General features: G+C 49.5%; 1 protein-coding gene across 1 annotated transcript in view; it reads right to left on the reverse strand.

Annotated features, from left to right (window-relative positions):
* LOC130358170 (gastrula zinc finger protein XlCGF26.1-like) overlaps window positions 1-15,927 on the reverse strand; it is a 39,482-nt gene extending 23,555 nt beyond the window's left edge. The window contains exon 1 of the mRNA XM_056561028.1: window positions 15,904-15,927. The gene's annotated coding sequence lies outside the window, so the exon portion shown is untranslated. The remainder of the gene's footprint in view (window positions 1-15,903) is intronic.
* Between the last annotated feature and the right edge of the window lie 4,014 nt (window positions 15,928-19,941).

Genomic DNA, 19,941 nt, shown 5'->3' on the forward strand with positions numbered 1-19,941 from the left:
ATCCACCTGAAAGGATCTTCCACCAATGGACAGGAACCTTTCAATAGTAAAAACTGTGAATAAAACTATAAATAAATGATATGGGGGTGACCACCCGCAGAGCATTACACCTGAAGGCTAAGACATAGAATTAAAGGGCTCGTCCTTCTAAAGGAAAAGTAACTGATTAAGAAGACGAAAAGAAGATGTTGCTGTCACTTTTAGAAGATGTTTTGGTTCCTTAGATGGTCATCTCTCTCCCTATCACTCCTGCACTTCTCTGTGACCACCATCTCCTCCCTGAGCTCCGAGGTTTTGTTTTGTGTCCCTATTATATGATTCCAGATGAGCTGAGATATCGATAAAGGGAACCTGTCAGCTCTGTGTCATGTGCAAAGCTCAATTGTCAGGGAGGAGGTATCAAACCTCATCGTGCATGCCTTCTTCCTACCCATTCCTACCTTGAATAAGCAGAGCTTAGTGCTGGAATCCCAGACGTGAACCTCAATCAGTCAAGGCATGTAGGGATGGGGGAGGGAGGAGGCGTGCATGATGAGGCTTGTAGCTGCCTTCCTGACACTTGATCTCTGGCTATCATTCAATCATTCAAGGCAGGGCAAAGTGGGGGATGGAGGAGGCATGCATGATGAGGCTAAACAACACCTTCCTGACAGTTGAGCTCTGTATATCAATCAGTCAAGGCAGGGAGGAGTGGGGGAGGGAGGAGGCATGCATGGTGAGGCTTGGCGATTGCTTCCTGTCACTTGAGCTCTGTGCTTTACATAGATCTGGAATAAACTACCACACATACCTAACTGGCAAAACAAAGGCCTACTAACTGGCATGTATCGCCAACCAACTAACATTACAGACTCCACAGAAGCTTGAAGCAATGAATATTAGAAAAAATGTTGCGGAAAGACTGGCCTATTTCTAAAAGATCTGGTGCCTCCTACTCCGAATATTACGTTTAGATGTTCAAAAAATCTTCACAATTTGATTGTCCCAGGTAGATTTAGGAAAACATCTGAACACATTGTTCAGATTGAGACGGGCTGTGCCCCATGCGGAAAAAGCCATTGCTTGTGCTGTGCACTAGTTAAGGCATAAGTATTGAGCTTTAAGTCGTTTCAGACACAAAAAACAAATACTATTAGCAGTAATCTAACTTATGAGACTAACTTTGCTATATAGCTATTGTCCTGTAGTTGCAATCTCTCGTATTAATAAACATAGATAGAATATTAGACATAGTTTTATGCTTCACAGAGTCTCAAGACACTTCCCCACTGTCCATCAGAACTCGTTAGATTCCCTTAGCCTGACGATATTGGAGTCAATCCCTGGAAAAACTTCAAATAGATACCAATGTTTAATAAATCGGGAATCATTTTGGATCCATAAGTCGGTTACTGTCAGAATAGGTATGAAGCAAGGACACTGGTGGTGGATCCTCTGTGTCAGTGGGGTGATGACGTGGGCCGTACCAGGGGAACGGAGTCTAAGGGGTTACTGGTTTTCACCAGAGCCCGCCGCAAAGCGGGATGGACTTGCAGCGGCAGGTAACCCCCAGGTCGTTCCACCCGATATCGAATCAACCCCAGCTGACAGCTGAGACAGGCGCGGTACAAGGAACAAGGCAAGAGCAAGGTCGGACGTGGCAGAAGGTCAGGGCAGGCAGCAAGGATCGTAGTCAGGGGCAACAGAAGAGGGTCTGGAACACTGGCTTGGAACACACACAAAACGCTTTCACTGGCACTGAGGCAACAAGATCCGGCGATACCAGGAAGGGGAAGTGGGTTTTTATAAGGAGGGCACAGGTGCAGGTACTGATTGGGCCAGACACCAATCAATGGCGCACTGGCCCTTTAAATCTCAGAGAGCCGGTGCGCGCGTCCTAGGGAGCGGGGCCGCACGCACCGGGACAGAGCAGACGGAGGACGGGGCAGGTGAGGAGATTGGGATGCGAGCCGCAGGTGGGCGCGTCCCGCTACGCGGATCGCATCCCCGCTGGTGACATTAGTGCAGCGCTCCCGGTCAGCGGGTCTGACCGGGGCGCTGCACGGAGGTGAACGCCGCGAGCGCTCCGGGGAGGAGCGTAACAGTTACTTTAGTTCCATATGGTCTCAATGAGACAATTGAAAATGTTGGTAAATATGCCACGTTGTATTTTAGATATATATATGGTAGCATTGAACATATGTATTTTATATATAACTTTTACTTTCATATATATATGTCATCTTTATTTTTATATATAATTTTATATACATAATTATCTCTTTCCGTATATTGTTATGTATATTTTTATAATACTATATTGGTATATGTCTATTTATTATCATATTGCATATTAGTAAGATACCCCTAACATATGGTATTATGGTTGCATGTTTATATATGAATTGACTGCATTTTTTTTTACAAATGTCCTTGTAGTGTTTATTAATTTTTTTAATATTCAATTAACCCCTTAAGGACGGACCAATTTTTTACCTTAATAGATCTTGGCATTTTTCTATATTTAGGCATTATAAGTTGAATATTAGAGATGAGTGAATCGAAAATGACGAATTCGATTTTCGAATTTCATGAAAATTTCAATTTGCAACGAATGCAAATATCGCCACGATTTTATTGCGTTAATCGCTTCATTAAACTCCATTTAGCAGGTTCACAATATTCAAGACAAGAAAAGAATGGAAGCCGGCCACTCACCAGTAAATTTCTTTCTTCAAGCGTTATTGATGCCAACATAATACTCACATTTACGTATGGGGGGGGGGGATACAGAAAGGAAGAGCAGGGCGGTACAGTGGCAACAAGCTCCATTTCGCACACTCAAGTGCTTCCATTCTTGTCTTGAATATTGTGAACCTGCTGAACACATACTTCTAGCCAGAGCACCACCAGTACTTCATTAGCAAGAACCAAGTTAAAGGGGTATTCTAGGCAAAACCTTTTTTAGTTTATTTTATATAACTGTTTTATTTATTGTTTTCATCAGGTTTTTGTAAAATACAAAACAATAAAAAAAAATTGAAAAGACAATTACAAGTCAAGTGCAGTCTCGTTAGCAAACCATCAGAATCAGGCATATAGGATTATGTAATTAAGGTCCTAAGATAGGAGCTCATTAAGACTTCATGCCCATTAGAGGAGTTATAATGTAGTAAAAATAGAACTGTCATTACATGCAAAATCTCAACTAGGTTCCCAAGAGACGCAGGAAATTTCCAAAAGTACATGTCAGATACATAAGAAAGAAATAAGTGTGACAAAGAAAAGTAAGATATGAAAAGATGGTAGAAGACTAGGTATAGTGAAATAACCAAAAGAAAAGACTACCAGTCTGATGATATACCGGATGGTGTAAAACAGCGTTGTCACTACGGCTTTCTGTTGGCGTCCTAACCCGACCTGACTGTATGTTTTCTAACGCACGAATAAAGCAAGAGTAAGCTTCAGAAGTGGTGAGTGCCTTTTCTCTACATACTGACCTACTACAGAGACATCCTACGTAGTCAGTTGGCTGATGCCTATGAGCGCCATCGTCCATACTCTCACAGGTCTGACTTGGGGGGTCTTCTGCGCTCACCTTCCATGGCTGCTGGGGAGGGGTGGGGTGGCAGGAGCAGTACCAGCTCCATCAGCAGCAGCCTGAGTCTACAGTTGCTGATGAGTAGCTTTTTTTTTTTTTAAATTCGTTTTATTGAAAAGTAAATAACTATAGACCACAGGCCCATTAAAGTGAACATGAAGCATATCCACAGTACATAGAAAAGGGTCATGAGACCATACATCAATTTACAGAATGTAAGCGACAGGATACTCCAGGTTACATCACATGGTAAACGTCAAAGTCATAAAACACTACCCAACTGAGGTAGGGAAACTGAAAACAAAATAGAACAAGAAGGCGAACATTCGCCAAAGTTAGCAATCGTATACCATCCCGCGAGGAGCACCAATACTATCACTAGTTAGTGGTACCATCAAATAACCCATGATAAATAATCCCGAAAGGCACCCACGCATCCAAAGAGGTAGAAAAAGAATCGACAAATGTACACAGAAAGAGAAACGAAGGTTAGTAGAGACCACAGATAGCAAGCATAATATCAATGTGTCTTACACTGTCCCAGAGGGGGTCACAGAATACGAGCATTGAGTCAAGGGAGAGGAACACCAACCACCCCACACAGAATAAAATTTACCCGGGCACTTCCTATTTTTGTACACTATGTGTGAGAAAGGCAGTGTAGCATTCACCAAAGCCTTCCATTGAGTCAGGGTAGGAGAGCCGGGGTCCATCCATTTAAGAGCAATAGCCTTCCTGGCCAAGAACAGAGTTTCCCGCAAAAACGTACGTACGTGATGTGTCCATATCTCCTCATCTAAGATACCAAAAAGGCAGATCAAAGGATCAAGAGATAGGGAAGGTTGAGCCAGAGTAGCTAAAAAAGTGAGCACTGCACGCCAGAAAGCTGCGATATATGGGCAAGCCCAAATCAAATGCCAAAAGTCTGCCCTGGCAGCGCTACAACGATGACAGGCATCGGAGTCTGAACGACCCATTCTATTGAGCCTTAAAGGAGTAATATAACTATAGTGTATAATGTTCAATTGGATCAATTTATTATTCGCCGCCGGGGACACTAACATGTGGGAGGAAAAAATGTCCTCCAATACATCCTTAGTCAAATTAGGGATATGGGATTCCCAATGCCGGACCGCCGATACTGGATTGCGGGAGTTCTTGGCCTGAATAAGGTGCGTGTACAGGATGGACACCAGCCCCCTGGGACCCTGTGACTTCAAAACCCCGATGAGGGGAAACGCTGATATCAATGGGCTCCCAATGGGGAACTGGGCATTCAGGGCGTGTCGGAGCTGGAGGTATTTAAAAAAACTATTTCTGGGAAGAGCATGACTGGATTGCAACTGATCAAATGAACAGAGCACATTGTCACGATATACATGCCCCAAGGTGAGCACCCCCGCGTTCTGCCAGAAGACTGGGTCCAGAGCATCGCTCACTTGAGGAAGTTGAGGATTATGCCATAGAGGGGTATCCTCAGCGATGTCAGTATATCCATATATCCCCTTAACAGCCCGCCACACCTTTATAGCCAGCTTATGAAGTTGGAGATAAGCTCTACCACCCAGAACAGGACTATCTAGCAGCATCCTAAGGGACATTGTCGGGACAGACCTAGCTAGGGATTGTTCGGAGTCCGGCACCACATCCCCAGAGATCCAGTGCCTGATATACCGAAGTTGACCGGCCAAATAATATAAATAAAAATCAGGGAGTGACATTCCCGCCGCCAACTTGGGGCGTTGTAACGTGGTTAGCCGAATTTTAGGTCTATTGGGGCCCCAAATAAATGGTGAAAGAAGGGAGTGAAGAGAATCAAAGAAGTGTCTAGGTACAGGCACTGAGGCATGCTCCAGCGCATAAAGACACTTAGGTAAGACAATGAGTTTAATAAGATTGATACGGCCAGCGACCGACAATGGGAGCGTGGTCCACACCCGGAACTTCGCTTTAACATAAGGAAGTAGAGTGAGTATATTGGCGGACAGGTCAAGCAAAGGATCTCTGTGAATGTGCACCCCCAAATACTTAAATGAGGAAACCACCGGGAGGCCATTCATTACCGGGGGCCAATCCCTAGACAGAAGCGGCATCACTGCAGACTTAGTCCAGTTGATGAGTAGACCAGAGAAATACCCAAATCGGTCCATGAGTGTCATGACATAAGGTAGCATCACTGTAGGGTCAGAGAGGAATAACACCATATCATCGGCATATAGGCCTATGCGCTCCTCCCGGCCCCCCGTAGACATACCTCGGAAGCCAGGATCCTGCCGAATGCGGAGGGCGAGGGGCTCCACTGCCACCGCAAACAGAAGCGGGGACAAGGGACACCCCTGACGTGTGCCCCGGCCGAGAGCAAATGGGGAGGAACACACACCATTCACCAGGATCTGGGCCTGCGGGCATCTGTACAGGAGGGACACCCATTTTCTAAAATTAGGACCAAAACCAAATTTAACAAGGGTAGCCTGCAAATAACCCCATTCCACGGAATCAAAGGCCTTGGCGGCGTCCAGCGACGCCAAAGCCCAATCTCCCCCCAGAGCGTTACCCACCTGGACAGCCGCCTGTACCCTACAGATGTTATCGGATGTGGATTTGCCAGGCATAAAGCCGGATTGATCTGGGTGAATTATGGATAGGATTACCTTGTTCAATCGGTTAGCTAAAACTTTCGTAAGCACCTTATAATCCAGATTCAGCAGCGAAATGGGTCTGTAAGAACCGCACTCCACAGGATTTTTATCAGGTTTTAGGAGAACAACTATGGTTGCCTCATACATGGAGGCTGGTAGAATACCATCCTCAAATGCCCGTTCAAACATTGCAAGCAGGGAAGGAAGGAGCATGTCGGAATACCGCAAGTAAATCTCCAGTGGAAGGCCATCAGGGCCCGGAGATTTACCCTTAGTCATGTCCACCATGGCATCCTGAATCTCCAGTAAGGAGAGGGGGGCCTCCAACATCATCCGATCACTATCCGATAGTACCGGAAAGTCAATACCGTCCAGGTAGGTGTCCAACTCCTCAGCACCATATTGCACCTGTGAAGAATAAAGATTAGAGTAGTATGTGGCAAAGCAACGCGCAATGTCCGCAACCCCCGACAGCTCGGACCCATCCGAGGCCACTATCTTAAGAATCGCAGGGGCAGAAGAGTTCTGCCTGACTATATGTGCTAACAGCTTACTAGATTGATTGCCATGTTCAAAGTAGAATTGTTTTGTGAAAAACAGCTTTCTATTGGCCTTCTCTGAGAGGTGCAGCATATATTGCCGCCCCGCACACAGCCATTCAACCTTATTAGCCTCGGATGAGTCCGCAACGTATCGGGCCTCCAACTCCGCACATCGTCCAGCCAGCTCCTCCTCCCGCCTAGACGCTGACTTTTTGAGAAAGGAGATAGTGGAGCGCAAACACCCCCTCAAATACGCTTTCAGTGTCTCCCATACCAGGGTGGGGGAACTCCCAGGTGAATTAGCCTCAAGAAAGACTCGAAGCTGGTCTGGAATACGGTCGCAGGGGCCTATCTGTTCCAGCCAGAAAGGGTGGATTTTCCACCTCCGTGGTGAACCAGGATCTATCATGGAGACATCAAGCATTAGGGGGGAATGGTCTGATATAGCCCGCGGTTCATAGGAAACCGCTGAAACTTGGGGAAGAAGGAGCGAGCTGCCACATGCAAGATCAATCCTGGACAGCGCATTTCTGCCCAGAGTGTGACAAGAGTATTGCCTAGCCTGAGGGTACCTGGCCCTAAAAATGTCCACCCATCCAACCTCCTCCAAAAACAGCGATAAAGGGCCACCCCCGACTCCCGCCGGGATCCCCCTGGGGCTATGACGATCTAGGGACGGATTCGGTACCATGTTGAAGTCCCCCATACAGAGGACACGGGCAGAGGGATAACTAGCTGCGAATGTAACCGCCTTATGGAGTATATCCATAGAGGCGGGGGGAGGGTTGTATATGAATAAGAAGACAAAAGGCACATTATTCAAGAATGCGTATACGAAGATAAAACGACCCTGTGAATCCTTACGTACCGTAACCGGGTCCCACCTCACTCTCCGACTAACCAGTAGGGAAACCCCCCTTGAGAAGGACGTGTGATAGGAGTGCAAGGACCATTGGACCCAGGGTTTAGAAAGCTGCCCAGCTCTATCTGGAGTAAGATGTGTCTCCTGCAGTGCCACAATATGAGGCTGATACTTCCTAATATGGGAGAATATCATAGTGCGCTTGCGCGGGGTGCGTGCTCCTCTAACATTCCATGACATTATCTTAATATCAGCCATAAGAAGAGACAACACATAAAACAGCAGGGGGAGAGGTAAAGACAGAGAAGACATACATGCCCCAGCCGGGGTGAGAAATACTGACAGGGATGCGCGGGACCATATATAGACCGTGGTACTGAAGTGGTTAGACCCAAAACCCTACTAATAGGTGACCTCGCGGGTAGGTATCTTGGAGGCAAAATGAAACCCCAAACTAAGTAGGGGAACAGTAAATAAATCAAACAGTAAACATATTTATACCAGTGTTGCATAAGCATCAGTGGAGCAACAGCTCCATCTAGTGGGGAGAACCTGCTCTTACATACTAACAGTGGAGAACCCTGAGTATGTACATCAATCAGTAGGAGAGTATTAGTCCAACTGGGACCCGAGAGAAGAAGTGGAGGAGAATACAGGAAGAAAGAGAAGAGAAGAAAAAAAACGAGGGGGGGGGGAAAGGAGAAAAGGAGGGAGAGAAGAGGAAGGAGAGAGGAAGGAGAGAGGAAGGAGAGAGAGGGTGGACGGGAGGGGGAAGAACAGGGGGTGGAGGGAGGGTCCCACGTAGGAGAGAAGGATAGGGGAAGCAGGAGAGAGAGAGAGGAAATAGAACATGAGAAACTCATATGAACAACAGTAAATCCCATCCCCTCCTCAGGAGATTGTCCACCCGCCACCCCGACCCCCCCACAAATGGAAAAAATAATTAAAAAAAAAATATATAGGGGAAGAAAAAAGGAAAAAATAAAATAAAATAAATAATAACCCCAGCATACAGGAGTCACACAGCAAGGGACAGTCCAGGTAGTCGAGGAACAAAAGGCCTAAGGCACTAAAATGGGGGGGGGTTTTTGTTGGTTAGGAAGGGAGAATGGGAAGGGGGGGGAAAAATGGCACATCAGGGAGGGGGGAAGGAGACCATATAAAGATCGCGTACTAGTAGTCCAGTGGCCGACGTCCTCCAAGTCCGTGACTCAAAAATAAAAATAATTAAAAAAAAGGGGGGGGGGGGGGGGAAATGTAAAAAAAATGGACCGACCCGGGAAAAAGGGACAGGGTGACGTGGAAGGTAGACTGAAGAGGGACAGAGTAAATCCTTTCAGAGGGTCAGGGTAGGGCCCTCATGCAGTCCCGGAGGAACAGTCCTGAGTCAGGGCACACAGCAGTCCAAAGTAGGCAACAGGATGGGGGCGAGGGAAGGGAGAGGTAAGGCCTGGGATCATCAGGGGGGCATTAGGTGCATGGGAAGAGTGGAGGATCTGGGGAGACTAGGCTCCCGGGGAGGGGGGAAGAGGAAGCACAGTACCTTGAGCTCCGCAGAGGGGACCGGGAGACCGGGGCCATACAGGGGGGTAGAGGTAAGTAGAGGGAGGGTAAAGGTCATGGCAGGAGGTCCTGTACCGGCATCTCCATCTCTCCACGTAATCCGGGGTCACCTACAGGATCCGGTTCAACGTTGGCGCCGTAGCCAGTCATCCGCATCCTGCGGGGAAGTAAAGAAAATCGCCCGGTCACCATCCACGATCCTCAACCGGGCAGGGTATGCCATGGAATATGGTACCCCTCTCTCTCTCAGCCGCGCCTTGATAGAAGTAAACGAGGCCCTCTTGCGTTGAAGATCAGAGGAGAAGTCCGGGAAAATGGACACCTTTGCGTTCTGCACTGTGATCTCCGGCAGCCGCCGGGCAGAGCGGAGGATCAAGTCCCGATCATTGCAGTTGAGAAACCTCGCCAATAGAGGACGAGGAGGTGCACCAGGGATCGGAGGCTTAGATGGTACTCGGTGTGCTCTCTCCACGGCGTAAGCAGCTGAGAATGGGGCATCCGGAAAAAGCTCTTTGATCCAGGACTCCACATAGGCCCCCGGGTTCTGACCCTCCGCCCGCTCAGGAAGACCGATCACTCTAATGTTATTCCGGCGCAGCCGATTCTCGAGGTCGTCATTCTTCTGACGGGCCAAATCCAGCTGCTCCCGGACCTCGCGGAGTGAAGAGGGTAGAGGCTGTACCGTGTCTTCCAGGGTGGAGATGCGCGTCTCAGTCTCCGTCACCCGCTCCCTCAGGGTCTGAAAGTCCTGCCGTAGGAGGCCCACGTCCACCCTGACCTCCTCAAGCTTTCCGGTGAGAGAAGTGCGGCATGTCTGGATCGCCATCAGGAGGGTATCGCTCACCTCTCGAAGGGTAAGGTCAGTAGAATCTGCTCCCTCTTCACGATGTGGAGCTTCTCCTTCCTCCTCAGCCACTGGTGGAACACGCGCCCCGGCCTGAGCGGCGCCATCTTGCCTGACAGCGCGGGCATAGTCCCGGAGCTTTTCCACAGCCGGTCGATCCTTGTTTCTCGTCGGGTCTTGTTTAGAGGCCATAATGCGGGTCCTCAGCCGAGTCTGTGGGGTCAGGGACTCCAGGATTCACCTCAGGATAAGTTAAATGCAGGTTCTAAGCGGGAGCACTCACAGCGTGCGACCGCTCATCTCAACCGCCAAGCCACGCCCCCCTGATGAGTAGCTTTCTTCACCCGCATAGTGAAGCAACTCGTCAGCAGCAGGTAAACATGGAGCAGGACCTGAACCAGCAGGTGGTGGCATACCTTGACATGACCATGCCAACACACCTTGAAGATCTGCTGGACTTCTGGGCAGCCAAATTTGATTTGCGGCTGCAACTAGCAGAGTTTGCCCTGGAAAAGTTGTCCTGCCCGGCCAGTAGTCTGCTATCAGAGCGGATGTTTAGTGCGGCAGGGACCATAGGAACCCCAAGGAGAATTCGTCTGTCCACCAAAAATGTGGAGAGACTGACCTTTGTGAAGATGAATCAGGGATGGATCAGCCAGGATTTCAACCCTCCAATGCCTGATGCATCAGAGTAGATTGACCATGGTGCCGCACCAACTCTTCACAAATATGGATAGTGCCAAACAGATTTAAGGCACAGCTCCTCAGTTACAAACATTCCTCCGCATCAGACCGTTATTCACCCACCTTCGTCACCGGGTACTGGTATTGCCACCCACCGCACCACTCTATCACCGGGTCACTTTCAGGACTTCTGATGCTGCTGCCACCTCCAGGCGGTCTCATTCAGCCACTATATGGTCTCCTCATGCTTCATCACCTCCAGGCTGTGCCATTCGGCCACTATATGGTCTCCTCATGCTGCCACAAACTCCAGGCTGTGCCATTCAGCCACTATATGGTCTCCCCATGCTTCAGCCACCTCCAGGCTGTGCCATTTAGCCACTATATGGTATCCTCATGCTTCAACTAACTCCAGGCTGTGCCATTCTGCCACTATATGGTCTCCTCATGCTTCACCACCTCCAGGCTGTGCCATTAAGACACTATATGGTCTCCTCATGCTTCAGCCAATTCCAGGCTGTGCTATTCAGCCACTATACGGTCTCCTCATGCTTCAGCCAGTTCCAGGCTGTGCCATTCAGCCACTATATGGTCTCCTCGTGCTTCAGCCACCTCCAGGCTGTGCCATTCAGCCACTATAAGGTTTACTGATGCAGCAGGGCCTGGTACATTACCCAAAAATATTTTATGGTAGCACTAGCTACGAAAAATCTTCAATTTAAATTTTCAAATTCATCTTTTAACCTTAGGGATTGGGAAGCCCTATTGTCTAATCATGCTGCCGTCAACTCCAAGCTGTGCCATTCAGTCACTATATGGTTAACTAATGCTGCAGGGCCTGGTACATTACCTAAAATATATATTATGGTAGTACTATCTACGAAAAATCTTCAATTTGAATTTTAAAATTCATCTTTTAACCATAGGGTTTGTGAAGCCTATTGTCTACTCATGCTGCTGCCAACTCCAGGCTGTGCCATTCAGTCACTATATGGTTTACTGATGCTGCTGGCCTGGTACATTACCTAAAATATATGTTATGGTAGCACTAGCTACCATAAATCTTCAATTTAAATTTTCAAAAATGTCTTTAATCTTCTCTATTGTGAGGCCCTATGGTCTTGTCAGGCTGTTGCCATCTCCAGACTGGGTCATTCTGCCACTATATGGTCTCCTCATGCTGCTGCCAATTCCAGGCTGTGTCATTCTGACAGAATATGGTCTCCTCATGCTGCTGCCACCTCTAGGCTCTGTCATTGTGCCGCCATGTGACTCCTTGTTAGATTGGGTTTTGTGGTCATACAGTATTAGTTCAAAGTAAACACCGGGACATTAAACTTGGGAATCTAATATAAATCTTAAATTTAAGGAAATTGAAGTAATCTTTTCAAGACTGAGGCCCCATTGTTGTCAATGTCATATGACAGCTTGGAGCGATAACAATGAACCATAACTGATTAAATGAAACATCCGCACTTTAACAGTCAGGGGGGCGCTGAGAGGCAGGGGCTGGAACAGGAGGTGTCTCGCATGGCGGAGGACCGCCAGCTCGATGCTCACCAAAACGGGTACTCAAAAAATGTAAATGAATTCAAATTAAATAAAATAAAAATTACATAAAAAATTTCTTTATTCTCTTCAATTTTGACACCATATGATTTCCCTGCTGCCACATCGACGCTCTGCAGCAGTGATTCTAATAGCGATGCCTGTAATCTGCATGTCATACTGAATAACAGTATTATTTCACTAACACAGCACACTATGCGTGTTAGGACAAGGCAAAGTGCTCTACACCCCTATTGAGGCTCTCAGTAGGCTAGAAAAAGCCGTTTTTAATAGCAATTCACTGCGAAAATATTCGACATGAACCAATTTTTTTTTTAAATTCAGCGAATTGGCTGAATCGAATTTTTCAAAAGTTCGGTAATCTCTATTGAATATCTATACCACTAACAAATTTTAATGATTAATCATACATATATGGTAGCAAGTAATGTGAATACCAGCTAGTTATTCTAATAAGTTTTTTACGCATACTGTCTATTTCTATATTTTTATATTATTTTCATATTTTATATTTATTATAAGCGCCCATCCCAGCCAGGTGTAACTTTTTGTGCAGGGGGGGGGGGGGGGGGGAATCGGAAAACGAGATCCACTTCGGGGATAACTTCAGCCCGGATTTCATGGGCTACCTTGCATGAAAAAGCAGCACCCATCGGAGGTCAAGGGGAGGAGGAGTCGGAGCGCCGCGGCTTCACGTCATGCCACCAGGTGCCCCTGTTTTTTGCTTACCTGATTATGTCCCATGCAGTGATCTCTTCGTGAGCGCAGCAGGGGCCCGCGTCTTCCATCCTCCACAGTGCTAGTGCTGATGTCATCACTCATCGGTGCCTGCACAGCAGGGGCGGAGGTCACGTCTCCTCTCTGTGTAGGCCGCAGATGCAGCTCACTCAGTTATGAGGCTTTCGCTGTAAACATGTGAGCCGCACAGACAGTAGAAAGCAGCGCTGTCTGCCTGGGGATCTGGGATGAGTGTCCAGGATCCTCAGTATCAGCAGTGGCGGCGGGCCCTTTACCTGGCCAGGCCCTCGGACCCCCGGTCAGTCCACCCCTGGAGCCAGCTCACTGTACTCACCTGCCTCCTGGATATTCCCCGCTCTGCCCGCCCCTCTCATGAATATGCTAATATCACTATTGTCACATGAGCGCTCTCTGACAAGATCAAAGATCAAGATCAATGCTGCCTCGCATCACCTGACTACATTAGCATATTCATGATTAGCATATTTATAAAACATTCTATACATATAACACACTATATATATATCAATAACACACAATATATATTACATACATTATAGATATACATTATAATTAATACACAATATACATACAGTGGTCCCTCAACATATGATGGTAATTGGTTCCGAGAGGACCATCATATGTTGAAACCATCATATGTTGAGTACATATGTCTATGGAAAACTGGTAATTGGTCCATGAAATTTCAACCCACAGTAAGTAAAAATAACCACACAAAGTACAGATGGGGTGGGGGGCTTTGTGCCCAGGCCTGGGCTGGGGGAGATTTGTGCCCAGGCCTGGGGTGGGGGGCTTTGTGCCCACGCCTGGGGTGGGGGGATTTGTGCCCAGGCCTGGGGTGGGGGAGATTTTTGCCCAGGCCTGGGGTGGGGGAGATTTGTGCCCAGGCCTGGGGTGCTTTGTGCCCAGGCCTGGGGTGGGGGGAATTTGTGCCCAGGCCTGGGGTGGGGGGGATTTGTGCCCAGGCCTGGGGTGGGGGGGAATTTGTGCCCAGGCCTGGGGTGGGGGGGGGATTTGTGCCCAGGCCTGGGGTGGGGGGGAATTTGTGCCCAGGCCTGGGGTGGGGGGGAATTTGTGCCCAGGCCTGGGGTGGGGGGATTTGTGCCCAGGCCTGGGGTGGGGGGGATTTGTGCCCAGGCCTGGGGTGGGGGGGATTTGTGCCCAGGCCTGGGGTGGGGGGGATTTGTGCCCAGGCCTGGGGTGGGGGGGATTTGTGCCCAGGCCTGGGGTGGGGGGGAATTTGTGCCCAGGCCTGGGGTGGGGGGGAATTTGTGCCCTGGCCTGGGGTGGGGGGGATTTGTGCCCAGGCCTGGGGTGGGGGGGAATTTGTGCCCAGGCCTGGGGTGGGGGGGAATTTGTGCCCAGGCCTGGGGTGGGGGGGAATTTGTGCCCAGGCCTGGGGTGGGGAGGAATTTGTGCCCAGGCCTGGGGTGGGGGGGATTTGTGCCCAGGCCTGGGGTGGGGGGGATTTGTGCCCAGGCCTGGGGTGGGGGGATTTGTGCCCAGGCCTGGGGTGGGGAGGAATTTGTGCCCAGGCCTGGGGTGGGGGGGATTTGTGCCCAGGCCTGGGGTGGGGGGAAATTTGTGCCCTGGCCTGGGGTGGGGGGGGGATTTGTGCCCAGGCCTGGGGTGGGGGGGATTTGTGCCCAGGCCTGGGGTGGGGGGATTTGTGCCCAGGCCTGGGGGTCCTTTGCCCAGGCCTGGGGAGTTTTGGCCCAGGCCTGGGGTGGGGGAATTTGTGTTCAGGCCCGGGGGTCTTTTGCCCAGGCCTGGGAGTCCTTGCTGTTATGTCCTGGGGAGAGGGGGTTATCACTGCCGCTGCCATTGGGTGAGGGGTAGCATTAACCCCTCACCCCATGGCAGCGGTAGCGTTAACCCCTCACCCCGCAGCAGCATTAACGCTGCCGCGGGGTGAGTGGTTAACGACTCCGCCACGTGAGTGAGCTACTAAGCCAGTGGTCTTCAACCTGCGGACCTCCAGATGTTGCAAAAACACAACTCCCAGCATGCCCGGACAGCCGTTGGGAGTTGTAGTTTAGCAACATCTGGAGGTCCGCAGGTTGAAGACGACTGTTAGAGAAAGTTGTACCTGTCCCCGCTGCTCCGGGCCGTCACCGCTGCCGTCCCAGGGGCTCCCGATGCTGTCCCACTGCTCCGGGTCCACTTCGCGATCCTCCGGCGTCTTCTGCATGTTTTCCGGTGTCCGGGTCTCGCTTTCTGGTGACGTTATTACGTGCGCAGGACTTAATAACGACGCCGGAAAGCGAGGCTCGGACGCCAGAGAGGATACAGAAGACGCCGGAGGATCGCGAAGTGGACCCGGAGCAGCGGGGATATGTAAGTGAACCTGTCCCGGATGCTTAAACTGCTATCCGACAGAAGCTTAAGCATTTTGCGCTGTCGGATGGCAGTTAATGCGATGGGCATATAAAAGCATCGTATGTCGATTTTATCATATGTCGGGGCCATCGCATGTCGGGGGTTACTGTATATATATATCTACCGTATATCTATATATCTATAATACATATATATTACACAGCATGTATATAACACACTATAAACAAACACTTTATATATATTATGCACTATAAATAATTATAATACACAATATATATAACACACTATACAAATACATTATACAGTATATAATACACAATATATATAACACACTATACACATACAATATATATAGTACATACTATTAATATGCACCATACAAAATATACACAAAATACTGTTAGTGCATAAAAATGTATCACAAGATTCTGCAACCAAGTAAGAATTCGCTCATATATTACAAACTATATATAATAGACGCTACTGATATCCTCCATATAACAATAAATACATCTTCTCACCTCTTTCTAGACAACAGATCTCAGCTTAAGGACCTTTGGTGATGTCACAAACATGTGATCAGTCACATGGGTAGGAGGAGTCAAGCTCTTGGCTGTACGGCTGAAGGGACTAAAGGACGTATACTCAGTACTGGAGGCCGTATCTCCAGAAGGATATAGATACTCTACAGCAGTGTTTCCCAACCTTTTTACGGGGAAAAAACAAAAAAAGGAAAAACCGCAAAGTACTATATCTATTTATCTGTGGTTATGTAGAGTACAGTGCAGCTTTATATAGCAACTCACAAATAACGTCTTCACTAATCAGCGTCGTTCCCTTCTCTTCTCTATCTGGTCTGCGCCATCATCACGATTTCTTCCAGCCACAATTCTTCACTGGTAAACCTGCAAACAAACCTAATAGACTCTGCACTTTTAATTCCATAGGTGACAGAGGGGTGTACATGGGTAACAGAGGGGTGTAGAGGAGTGTACATGGGTAACAGACGGGTGTAGAGGAGAGTACATGGGTAACAGAGGGGTGTAGAGGAGTGTACATGGGTGGCAGAGGGGTGTAGGATTGTACATGGGTAACAGAGGGGTGTAGAGGAGTGTACATGGGTGGCAGAGGGGTGTAGAGAAGTGTACATGGGTAACAGAGGGGTGTAGAGGAGTGTACATGGGTGGCAGAGGGGTGTAGGATTGTACATGGGTAACAGAGGGGTGTAGAGGAGTGTACATGGGTAACAGAGGGGTGTAGAGGAGTGTACATGGGTGGCAGAGGGGTGTAGGATTGTACATGGGTAACAGAGGGGTGTAGAGGAGCGTACATGGGTGGCAGAGGGGTGTAGAGAAGTGTACATGGGTAACAGAGGGGTGTACATGGGTGACAGAGGGGTGTAGAGGAGTGTACATGGGTGACAGAGAGGAGTGTAGAGGAGTGTACATGGGTGGCAGAGGGGTGTAGAGGAGCGTACATGGGTAACAGAGGGGTGTAGAGGAGTGTACATGGGTGGCAGAGGGGTGTAGAGGAGTGTACATGGGTGACAGAGAGGAGTGTAGAGGAGTGTACATGGGTGGCAGAGGGGTGTAGAGGAGTGTACATGGGTGGCAGAGGGGTGAAGAGGAGTGTACATGGGTGGCAGAGGGGTGTAGAGGAGTGTACATGGGTGACAGAGAGGAGTGTAGAGGAGTGTACATGGGTGACAGTGGGGTGTAGAGGAGTGTACATGGGTGACAGAGGGGTGTAGAGGAGTGTACATGGGTGACAGAGGGGTGTAGGATTGTACATGGGTAACAGAGGGGTGTAGAGGAGCGTACATGGGTGGCAGAGGGGTGTAGAGGAGTGTACATGGGTGGCAGAGGGGTGTAGGATTGTACATGGGTAACAGAGGGGTGTAGAGGAGCGTACATGGGTGGCAGAGGGGTGTAGAGAAGTGTACATGGGTAACAGAGGGGTGTAGAGGAGTGTACATGGGTGACAGAGAGGAGTGTAGAGGAGTGTACATGGGTGGCAGAGGGGTGTAGAGGAGCGTACATGGGTAACAGAGGGGTGTAGAGGAGTGTACATGGGTGGCAGAGGGGTGTAGAGGAGTGTACATGGGTGACAGAGAGGAGTGTAGAGGAGTGTACATGGGTGGCAGAGGGGTGTAGAGGAGTGTACATGGGTGGCAGAGGGGTGAAGAGGAGTGTACATGGGTGGCAGAGGGGTGTAGAGGAGTGTACATGGGTGACAGAGAGGAGTGTAGAGGAGTGTACATGGGTGACAGTGGGGTGTAGAGGAGTGTACATGGGTGACAGAGGGGTGTAGAGGAGTGTACATGGGTGACAGAGGGGTGTAGGATTGTACATGGGTAACAGAGGGGTGTAGAGGAGCGTACATGGGTGGCAGAGGGGTGTAGAGGAGTGTACATGGGTGGCAGAGGGGTGTAGGATTGTACATGGGTAACAGAGGGGTGTAGAGGAGCGTACATGGGTGGCAGAGGGGTGTAGAGAAGTGTACATGGGTAACAGAGGGGTGTACATGGGTGACAGAGGGGTGTAGAGGAGTGTACATGGGTGACAGAGAGGAGTGTAGAGGAGTGTACATGGGTGACAGAGAGGAGTGTAGAGGAGTGTACATGGGTGGCAGAGGGGTGTAGAGGAGCGTACATGGGTAACAGAGGGGTGTAGAGGAGTGTACATGGGTGGCAGAGGGGTGTAGAGGAGTGTACATGGGTGACAGAGAGGAGTGTAGAGGAGTGTACATGGGTGGCAGAGGGGTGTAGAGGAGTGTACATGGGTGGCAGAGGGGTGAAGAGGAGTGTACATGGGTGGCAGAGGGGTGTAGAGGAGTGTACATGGGTGACAGAGAGGAGTGTAGAGGAGTGTACATGGGTGACAGTGGGGTGTAGAGGAGTGTACATGGGTGACAGAGGGGTGTAGAGGAGTGTACATGGGTGACAGAGGGGTGTAGAGGAGTGTACATGGGTGACAGAGGGGTGTAGGAGTGTACATGGGTGACAGTGGGGTGTAGAGGAGTGTACATGGGTGACAGAGGGGTGTAGAGGAGCGTACATGGGTGACAGGGGGGGTGTAGAGGAGTGTACATGGGTGACAGAGGGGTGTAGAGGTGTGTACATGGGTGACAGAGGGGTGTAGAGGAGCGTACATGGGTGACAGAGGGGCGTAGAGGAGCGTACATGGGTGACAGAGGGGTGTAGAGGAGCGTACATGGGTGACAGAGGGGTGTAGAGGAGTGTACATGGGTGACAAAAGGGTGTAGAGGAGTGTACATGGGTGACAGAGGGGTGTAGAGGAGTGTACATGGGTGACAGAGGGATGTAGAGGAGTGGACATGGGTGACAGAGGGGTGTAGAGGAGTGGACATGGGTGACAGGGGTGTAGAGGAGTGTACATGGGTGAAAGAGGGGTGTAGAGGAGTGTACATGGGTAACAGAGGGGTGTAGAGGAGTGTACATGGATGACAGAGGGGTGTACAGGAGTGTACATCGGTGACAGAGGGGTGTAGAGGAGTGTACATGGGTGACAGTGGGGTGTAGAGGAGTGTACATGGGTGACAGAAGGGTGTAGAGGAGTGTACATGGGTGACAGAGGGGTGTAGAGGAGTGTACATGGGTAACAGAGGGCTGTAGAGGAGTGTACATGGATGACAGAGGGGTGTAGAGGAGTGTACATGGGTGACGGATGGGTGTAGAGGAGTGTACATGGGTGACGGATGGGTGTAGAGGAGTGTACATGGGTGACAGTGGGGTGTAGAGGAGTGTACATGGGTGACAGAAGGGTGTAGAGGAGTGTACATGGGTGACAGAGGGATGTAGAGGGGTGTAGAGGAGTGTACATGGGTGACAGAAGGGTTTAGAGGGGTGTACATGGGTGACAGAGGGGTGTAGAGGAGTGTACATGGGTGACAGGGGGTGAAGAGGAGTGTACATGGGTAACAGAGGGGTGTAGAGGAGTGTACATGGGTGACAGAGGGGTGTAGAGGAGAGTACATGGGTGACAGGGTTGTAGAGGAGTGTACATGGGTGACAGAAGGGTGTAGAGGAGTCTACATGGTTGACCGAGGGGTGTAGAGGAATGTACATGGGTGAAAGAGGGGTGTAGAGGAGTGTACATGGGTGACCAAGGGGTGTAGAGGAGTGTACATGGGTAACAGAGGGGTGTACATGGGTGACAGAGGGGTGTAGAGGAGTGTACATGGGTGACAGAGGGGTGTAGAGGAGTGTACATGGGTGACCAAGGGGTGTAGAGGAGTGTACATGGGTAACAGAGGGGTGTACATGGGTGACAGAGGGGTGTAGAGGAGTGTACATGGGTGACAGAGGGGTGTAAAGGAGTATACATGGGTGACAGAGGGGTGTAGGAGTGTACATGGGTGAGAGAGGGGTGTAGAGGAATGTACATGGGTGAAAGAGGGGTGTAGAGGAGTGTACATGGGGGACCAAGGGGTGTAGAGGAGTGTACATGGGTAACAGAGGGGTGTACATGGGTGACAGAGGGGTGTAGAGGAGTGTACATGGGTGACAGAGGGGTGTAAAGGAGTATACATGGGTGACA

This window comes from Hyla sarda, chromosome 2 (assembly GCF_029499605.1).
Source record: "Hyla sarda isolate aHylSar1 chromosome 2, aHylSar1.hap1, whole genome shotgun sequence".
Taxonomy (NCBI): Eukaryota; Metazoa; Chordata; class Amphibia; order Anura; family Hylidae; genus Hyla; species Hyla sarda.